The sequence below is a fragment of the Phoca vitulina genome, unplaced genomic scaffold (assembly GCF_004348235.1).
Source record: "Phoca vitulina isolate PV1807 unplaced genomic scaffold, GSC_HSeal_1.0 scaffold24, whole genome shotgun sequence".
Classification (NCBI taxonomy): domain Eukaryota; kingdom Metazoa; phylum Chordata; class Mammalia; order Carnivora; family Phocidae; genus Phoca; species Phoca vitulina.
The window spans coordinates 15,757,729-15,766,845 of NW_022589727.1; the positions used below are offsets into that span (position 1 = coordinate 15,757,729).

General features: G+C 44.6%; 1 long non-coding RNA gene across 1 annotated transcript; it reads right to left on the reverse strand.

Annotated features, from left to right (window-relative positions):
* Nucleotides 1-428: 428 nt before the first annotated feature.
* LOC116642852 lies at nt 429-8,772 on the reverse strand. Its single transcript, XR_004301400.1, has 3 exons — nt 8,224-8,772; nt 2,228-2,281; nt 429-1,840 (listed from the first exon to the last, which is right to left on the reverse strand). It is a non-coding gene; the product is annotated as an uncharacterized LOC116642852 (long non-coding RNA).
* Nucleotides 8,773-9,117: the final 345 nt, after the last annotated feature.

The following is a 9,117-nucleotide window of genomic DNA, read 5'->3' on the forward strand; positions in this document are numbered from 1 at the left end:
ATTCAGAGTTTAAATAAAACTCAGTTTGTCTGGTAAGTCACATTTCTCATGGGAACGTGAGTATTCGTGTCCCAGGCACCCACAGCCTAGCTCTGTGAGTAAGTTTGCTCACAAACCCCTGGTATTATTCTAACTATTTCATACATCAAATGGTAACTTTATACAGGCCAGAGCCGTCTTTTGTGCTGGGAACGGGTCGTCTTTGCTGGACAGGATGGAAAAGTCCCTGAACGACTTTAAAACCCTGTAAATATAACATGTTGCTTTGGGATTTTTTTTTTATTATTATTATTCTAAATGCTGTCGAGTTTGGGAAATCTTGTGGAACAATGACTAAATAATAAACATAGATCACAAAGGAAATCTTCTCAATTATTAAAAAAGATTATAAATAGCAACAAGTCTTTTCACATTAAGGTTTTATTTTTCTTTCAGGTGTAGTAATAACATTGCTCCAGAAAAGCTGTCTTGTAAGAACATAAAATAGGAGATAACTATGATAGTAGTTACATTTTTCCTACTCTAGCTCACATTCGTTTCTTTTCAACTCAGGTAGTACTTGTCATTAAACCAAAGTTAAACTTTGTGGTATCACTGATCCTAAACTAAATATGTGGATTATCCACAAAATACACAAGAGTAGGAGTCCGTGGCAGAAGAACCCGTAAATTCATTTCTGAGACAAGAGAAAAAGGTTGGTTGGGAGCCTGTACTCCAGCTTCCTTTGGGACACGAATAAGTTCTTAATCTTTTTGGGCTACGCCTGGTCGACCACAAAGTGGTGTCCTAAGGGCTTGCCCAAAGGTCCTTTTTGAAGACCCAACTAAATACGAAGTTTAGAGTATTAATTATTTTGTATTATTTCACTCATTACAATTCAGCTCTAAAATATAAAGATGTGTACATACAAGGTTACTCTTGTAGGCATTCTGTAAAGACTTCAAAACCAAGGTCTCTAATTTATGTAATTAACTTTTACCACATCCATACGATAGAAAAATTGGCCTCCTCCAGTGGACTTTATTGGAACACTGATGAAAGTTGAGCCCAACACGGCTATTGTCGGCTACAGAGTAGTACCTGACATTATATCAACTGTTTCTGGTTCTCAAAATAATGATACCTTGAAAGACTTTCCTTTTTTTTTTTTTTTAATTCCCAGAAGAGCTGTTGTGGCTTCTTACTTTCTCTAGAGTTTAACATATGCACCATTTCAGACCAAACACATTTCTTTTAAAAACCCACATATCAAAATTGTGCGCTGCATCTTAATGCCGTCTGTGCCCCAGTATGTAATTTGTTTGGGGTTTTTCTGTTGCTTTTTTGTTGTTGTTGCCTTACTTTGAATAAGTAAATTAACCAATGAATGCCTGAGGACACGCAGCACATGTTCGGGGTTTGTGACACAGGAGGGCATAAAAGCAAGGATGGTAATATCTGCTAATAGAACTTCCCATCCCACGAGGGGGTTTTCATTTCTTTTGTTTGCACAATTTAAATAGGCAAAGCTACCCCTTTAAATGACATGAACCTTTTGTCCCTGTGAGATTTCGGTTATCAGGCCACAGTCTGTCAGTTTGAAACCATTTCCTTCCCAATTAGCTTGCAGTTGGGTGGTGCGTCGTGCTGTTTTGCGGCTTCTCTACCTTCATGTGACCTTCAGCATCATCTGCAGAGTTCTCTGGTTAGCACCAAAAATCAGTCGATGCAGAGAGGCACCTGGTGTGTTTGCTCAAGAATTTTGTGCTTGAAACCTGATAGCTCGAGAGGGTTGGGGGGCCCGTGTTTTATCCGTAGTTGAAGGTTTCCTCGGTGACCGGGATACTTTCTCTTCCTGGGACTGCAGGGAATAAAAACCCAGGAAAATCTCCCGTGCAGTCAAGGCATTAACAGCAGCACCAGGGAAAATACCTCTACCGGCAGATTCTCTCTCACCAACCCCGACCTTGTTTTCACTGAGATTTGGGCTGTCCGTTTCCCCTGAAGCCAATCCTCTCTAGCTATTTCCATTTCCCTTCCTTCCTGCTCCAGAATGATTGCCTGCAGACAGAAGGCAACGACTGAACATTCTTTCCTACACGCTTCTATTTGCCGTATCCCTCCCCCAATGATAGAATACAACTGGACAGCAAAGAATAACGACGTTCGTGGGAAAAACTTAATGAATCGAGGGCAAACCCCTGCCCCCCAAAATCCCAGAGCATATGTAAAGTAAATACAAGCTCACCCAGCATTTCCATCATCTGAGGTAAAATCCTTCTACCAGCGTGAACTGCAGCATCTGATAACAGTCAAAGGCATAATTAAAGAAACCTTTAAGTCGAAATATAAAAGAGATACTCGTTTCCATGAATATATCAGGGCGTCATCAAAGTGCTAGAGGGGATGAAGGAACTATCGTAGAATCGCTTAAATTGTCTTAAGTAGAATCTTTACGTTAGAGCCTTACCAAGTTTCTTAACTTCTCAACAAAATAGAAAGTTATTTGGAAATTTCAAAAAAGCACAAAGCCTTAAATATCAAAATATCATTTGTTTCAGCCTTGTTCTACCAGCAAGGAAACCGTGGCCCAAAAAAGTCAAGGCACACAACCCGGATGAATGAAATGACCTAGCGGCATTAACCACACAGATAAGTTCAAAGGCCAGCTCTCTTAACTCTGAGCTCGTTGTTTTTGGTTTGGTTTTGTTTTTTTTTTTTTCTTCATACTATTCTGTGGGAATCAGAAGAGGCTTGAGGAGTAACAATGACAGAAAAGAGAGGTCTAAGTCTTCAAAACTGTTTATTCTGCATTTTATTTGGAGTCTGCCTCTCTTGACATCTGAATCATCAACCTTTCATTGGGTGAAAACTCTGAAAAGGAAAAAAAATTGCAATCCGGCCAAAGAAGTTTGTCTGACACAGAAGGGGAGCTAAGAAATGTCGCCAGGGTTAAAGCGAAGCATCTAGGCTACACAAAGAAGCCCTAAGTGAGCTTATTGTACTAAGAGCATTAGCCTGAAAATCAGAACTGCCCCAAGCACTTCCATCTGTCAATCAGAAAACAGGGAGGCGGGGACTTAGAAAGCTAAAGCAATGAGTTTCCAAGTGAAATCTAAGGAGTTACCAACTGTACTTTGTGCTAGAGGGACATCTACCTTTCCATCATGGCTATCATCAGTGCTGTCAACCCCGACTGCCCACCTAGATACCCACCAGAATGGCTACATTTTAAATGACAGACACCACCAAGCACCCGCAAGCATACGGAGCACCCCGAACTACCACGCATTATTGGTGGTACTATAAAATGGGCTGACGGCTTGGAAAGGGTCTGACAGTGTCTTATAAAACTAAACATACGTCTACCCTATGACTCAGCAAGCTTCTCCCAGGCATTTACCCAAGAACAATAAAATATACACTCACAAAAAGAGTGGTACGGGGATATTCGTAACAGCTTTATTCATGACATGCTAAAACGGAGAAAAGCCCATCAGTGGGAAAATGGATAAACAAAACGATAGCGTGTTTGCACAATGAAATAAAAGGAACAAACTCCTGATACACACAACAGTATGGATGGATGGGTGTCAGAAACGTTATGCTGAGAGAATGAAGCCTCACACAAGAGTCCTGTGGTGGAAAACTCAGAGCAGTGGCTGTCTCTGTCAGTGAAGGAGGGGGGCAGGAATGCGCTGGAAGAGGTATCAGGGACCTCACTGAGGAGATGGGAGTATTTTTTGTCTTGAAAGGGGCTGGGCTATTTAGCAAAACTCAGTAAATGTGCATGTAAATCTCACATCAAAAGAAAACTGCAAACAAATACTGAACTTAAGTTATACACGTGCTTTATGAATTATTTAGGGGGAAGTGCACTGATGTTTGCAATTTACGTTGAAATGCATCAAGACGGATGCCTGGGTGGCTCGGTCGGTGAAGCGTCTGCCTTCGGCTCAGGTCATGATCCCAAGGCCCTGGGATCGAGTCCCGCATCGGGCTCCCTGCTCAGTGGGGAGTTTGCTTCTCCCTCTCCCTCAGCTGCTCCCCCTGCTTGTGCTCTCTCTATGTCTGTCTCTATCAAATAAATAAATAAAAATCTTTTTAAAAAATTTTGAAATGCATCAAGAAAAGATAGAGTCCTAATGATAGAGGTATGGTTAGATAGATGATTAGATGGATAGATAGATAGATGATAGATAGATACATGGTAAAATAAGTATAGTAAAATATTAATGGCAGAATGTAGGTGTAAGTATACATATGTTCACTATAAAATTCTTTCATCTTTGCTGTGTGTATGAGAAGTTTTATAATAAAATGGGGGGAGGACTGCTTTGCATTTTAGGACTGTACTCAATCTACATTAACAAGACTCTGTCTCTTTCTGTCTCTGTCTCTGTCTCTCTCTCTCTCTCTCTCACACACACACACACACACACACACACACACACTACCTTGTTCTCTAGGAGTTTCCATTCCCAACTGTAAAGTTCATTAATTTGGGTGTGAACACATCAGGAAGAACTTTCCCTAAGAGTCCATCCAGCATTCCCAGGAAGAAATGGGGTGGGCCTATGGCAAGTTGGTGCTCTCTGACCAGCTTTGGCTTGGATCCTGGATCTAATACTGAAAAGGAGTCATCTACACTCTCTGAGCCTTATTCCTTCCATCCGTAACATAGCCCATCACCACCTACCTCTGCAAGTCCGTATGAGGATTAGAGGTGACCTTGGTCACAGTCAATCCCTAACCCCTACAAAGTGTCAATAGATGGACCTCTCATCGGGTGGTGCCCTCAAGAAGCAGTGCTCAATTCAGTTTGATAACCGGTTAACTTCAACATACTCGATAGTTCTTCATTTAGGGAACACTATGCTTGAGAAATGCCCTGTCTGGAAACACACTGCTTTAACATCCTAACTTCCTTCAGAGTGTGTCAAACATCATAATCGGGAGGTGGTGTGGGACTCAGAGGAGAAGGAAAGTCCGTGTCTTTTGTATGCGGCACAGCACCATATAAACCAAAGCAGACAAAACACTACCATCGAGCCAGGGGCCGTCAGGGCACTAGTGGTCCTTGTTCATTTTTGTAATTTTTCTAACTTTAAACACACACACACAGGCGTGTGCACATCATTGCCTTCACACCTCTGGAAGGACATCTGGAAGGGTGGGCTAAATGAGACACTCTTATCCATTTGCTTTCTTATTTTCTCCTGAGGACCCCCCCACTACCCCGGACGCCCCCCCCCCCCCCCCACCCCCACCACCAACTGGAACTACTTCATCAGCATTTCCTTGGCCGGCACAGGCCCCTGACAAGCTAAACAATAAGCGCTCTGTTTCTCACAATTGTGCTGGTGCCAAAAAAAAAAAAAGCTCTTTGTATAACTCCAAGATTAAAACCTTCCCCTCGTTCTATGCAAACGCCTGTGTTTAGACATTATGAATTCTTAGGAAAAAACTCTACCAGGATTGCCCAAATTGTATATAGTTGTCATACATATCAGACGTTTTGAGGAGTATATTAAAAAAAAAGTCCCTGGAGACTCTGCTCCCTTCCTCCTCTCCACAAAGCCAGAGCACCCCCAAACTGGAAAGCACGGGATATTGGCAATCACAGAGAAAGCCACCAGAATGCTCTGATTAACCCTCTTTGCCTGCTAAGGACACTCCCTTGGCAGTATCATTAATAGTGCACACTGCTTTGGGACCACTGCCTCTGATTGAAAGATTTTGTTTATGGGTTCAAAAGACAGCCCATAATAAGGAAGTCTGGGAACTGGGAACCAAGGTAACCTGGCAGTAGCCATCCAAATAGGATAACTTGCGAGCTGAATATAAAACCGCATGTTGGGCGCCTGGGTGGCTCAGTCGGTTGAGCGACTGCCTTCGGCTCGGGTCATGATCCCAGGGTCCTGGGATCGAACCCCACATCGGGCTCCCTGCTCTGCGGGGAGCCTGCTTCTCCCTTTCCCACTCCGCCTGCTTGTGTTCCCTCTCTCGCTATGTCTCTCTCTGTCAAATAAATAAATAAAATCTTAAAAAAAAAAAACAAACCGCATGTTATGGGAGGGTATAGCTGACCCTCCCTAGAGGAGACCCTATACGATATTTTCCCTACACAAGGGTGGGCCTGACCCAGCCTCTCCGCAGGGAACGGAGGCAGGCATCGTGTCCATTCGCCTTGGCACCACCATACCCGGAACATGTCCAGGCGCATACAAGGTCCTCGATAAATGTCGGCTGGACTAAATGATAAAGCTGCAGGAGGGGGGCAGATGGGGTGGTGTTTATATGCACGGGCTCTGGAGGCTCCACATTGCAATCTTGCTCTGCTACTTTCTCGCCAGGCAAACTAGCTACTCAACTTGTTTAACCTCTGTGTTCTTGTTGTCTCATCTGTAAAATGGGAATAAAACTAGACCACCAGTCTCAGGGAATGGTGAGGATTGAATAAGTTAACGCATGTAAAAACACCTAGAACGGTGCTTGACTTATGGTAAGTACTGTATAGAAATTAGCTACTCCTTTTATTCTAGCAGGATGGGTCACCAGAAGTACAATTTCCATGAGAACTCCCTAGGCTTTCTTGGGAGAGAAATAAGAAGGAAACTGTCAGACTTTATCACTGGGCATCTGACCACTCGCGGTAAAAAGATGAGAGATGTTGGAGGAAAGAACAGAAAGTCTTTCTTTCCGATCCTGATGCACCTCTGTTGTTCTGGTATCCTATTCATAACACTTCCACTCACTCTTCAGACTGTCGCTGTTTGGACCACAGACTGATTACCCAACACATGATCCACGTTCAGACCTCGGTTCAGAGTGAGTGAAGAACACAGCTGGTGGATCACTAAACGGTGACCTTCGAGGACTTGCCAGCTCTGATTCAGGGGACTTTTCTAAGTTTTTCAGTGGAGTCCACTGTAAAATGCAAAGAACAAGACTCTTCGGCCAACAGGGTGGTGATTCACTGGGCTGAGGAGGGATACCCTCCAGGAACACTAGCGTAGCGGTGCTTAGAAGAGGACCAGCCAACAGGAGGGGCAGCGTCGCGAGATGCGGACGTGCAGGGAGAGCAGAGCACAAAACCCACACACGGGCAGCAGTGTTGGAAGAAGCTCAGGTCCGCCCCGGCTGTGATGACAGATGATGGCAGGAGCCAGGCTGCCGCGGATGCTGTGGTAGGGTACCAAGGGTCCTCAGTTCCATCCTCCAGGAAGGCAGAGGCCTTGACAGTGTAGACTGGGAGGCCCAGGAACCATCCTGGGACTAGTGCCTGCATCTAGCACATAGTAGGTAGATGCAGGTAACAAATTCTCTTTCTGAAACCCAACTCTACCATTGGCCCTGAAGCAAACTTTAGTCATCTGTTCACAAAACACCTGCCGGCTCCTAGAGGGAAGCTGCAAATACGTAAGCCAGGGAACAAGACACCTGTCTAGAACACCCCCCTTTACTCGTTCTTCATGTGACTGAGGTGCTGACCTATTGCCCCAGCTTTGAACTCATGAATCTAGAGGCTGGGTAGTGATGATGATGATGATCGAGGTATAATTGGCATATGGCATTATATTAGTCTCAGGTGCAGAACATAATGATCCAGCATTTGTACACATCGCAAAATGAATCACCACATAAGTCTAGTTGACATTCGTCACCATACACAGTTACAGTTTTCTTTCTCTTTCTTTTTCTTGTGATGAGGATTTTTAAGATCTACTCTGGATCTTACGCCGACCTCTGACCCCTCCCACAAGGGTTATTGTGTGATCCTTGGATAGCAAGGCTTGGGTTTGTCTAGGCTACGAACAGACCAGCCTTTTGCCTCCCAGCTTCTCCCCTGCCCAGTGGAAAGCTCCCTACTCAAGGCTGGTTCTCTCAGAAGCAGTGAGATCATCAGCCACAGAGCAGGCCCTCAGGAACCCTTGGATGGATGAAGGAATGTGTTTGGGGATAATGCTTGTACCTATTCCCGTGCAGAAGGAACAGGGCCAGCATTCACGCGCTTCACCTCTCTGCACATTTTCGCTCGTTCCTCACCAGGAAAGAAAGGCTAAAGCATCTAACCGGGGAATCCAGGGCACATCATCTGGAGGTGTTGACTCAGCTCCTCACTCTCTGCCCTCTGGTGGAAAGGATCTACCTGAGAGAAGAGGTCTGCTTTTTTTCCAGAAAGGCCTGCGCTGGGAGGGTAAGTCTGCCAAATCCCAGGTCATAGGATCACCAGCCACTCACCCACAGAAGAGAGCCACGTTCTCCAACCTCAGCTGCACCTGCCTCACGACACCTCTTCCTCGGCAGTCAGCTACAGAAGGGAATTCTCCAGCTCCTGAGTAGAGTGGCCAGGATTGCATAGAGGACGTAGAGAGAGAGTTCTTTTTCTTCATAACTTCCTGGCAAAATGAACTACAATTATTCATTTTCAAGGCATGGATTCATCCATCCAAAATTATGCTCCTTTTGAAGCCAACAGAAGGACCCAGACCAAAACCCGAGTCCCTGCGCTTTCATTACCTGAGTAAACCTTGGGACGAAGGACATGTCCTCTTGTTTCTATTGTGCAAGGGAGTGTGGAGTGCTTCGTGTAGACACCCGTGGGAAGAAGGGAGACTGAGGCGGGCGGGGCCACTGTGTCTGAGTCAGCGAGGGAGAATGTGATGTGATCAAACAGTGCTGCAAAATACAGAGACTCCTGGAAGCACACAGCTGTGCCCTGCCTGAGACTCCCAGCTCCACAGTGAAGTCAAGCTGTTGGCTTCAAGACGCACGGCTGATCTTTCTAGGGTTCACATGTCCCGGCAATTTATTTGCCTTCGCTAAGGATCACTGCTCATGCCCTGGTTCCAGAACACAGAAGCTCTTCCCTGGAGAAAGAGTTCTCAAACTCTTTGGTCTTGGGACCCCTTTACATTCTCAACCGTCAGAGAGCCCCAGCGATCTTACGCTTGTGTGAGTTATCTCTATCTGTATTGACCACAGAAAACTGTCCAATGTTCATGAGGTGATTTATTTTAAAAGAACAATAAGTCCATTACATGTTGATATCAGTAAGACTTAGATGACATAAACAGCATTATTTACTTTTATAAAATCACCTATATTTTCCAAAAAAAAAAAATTAGTGAGAAA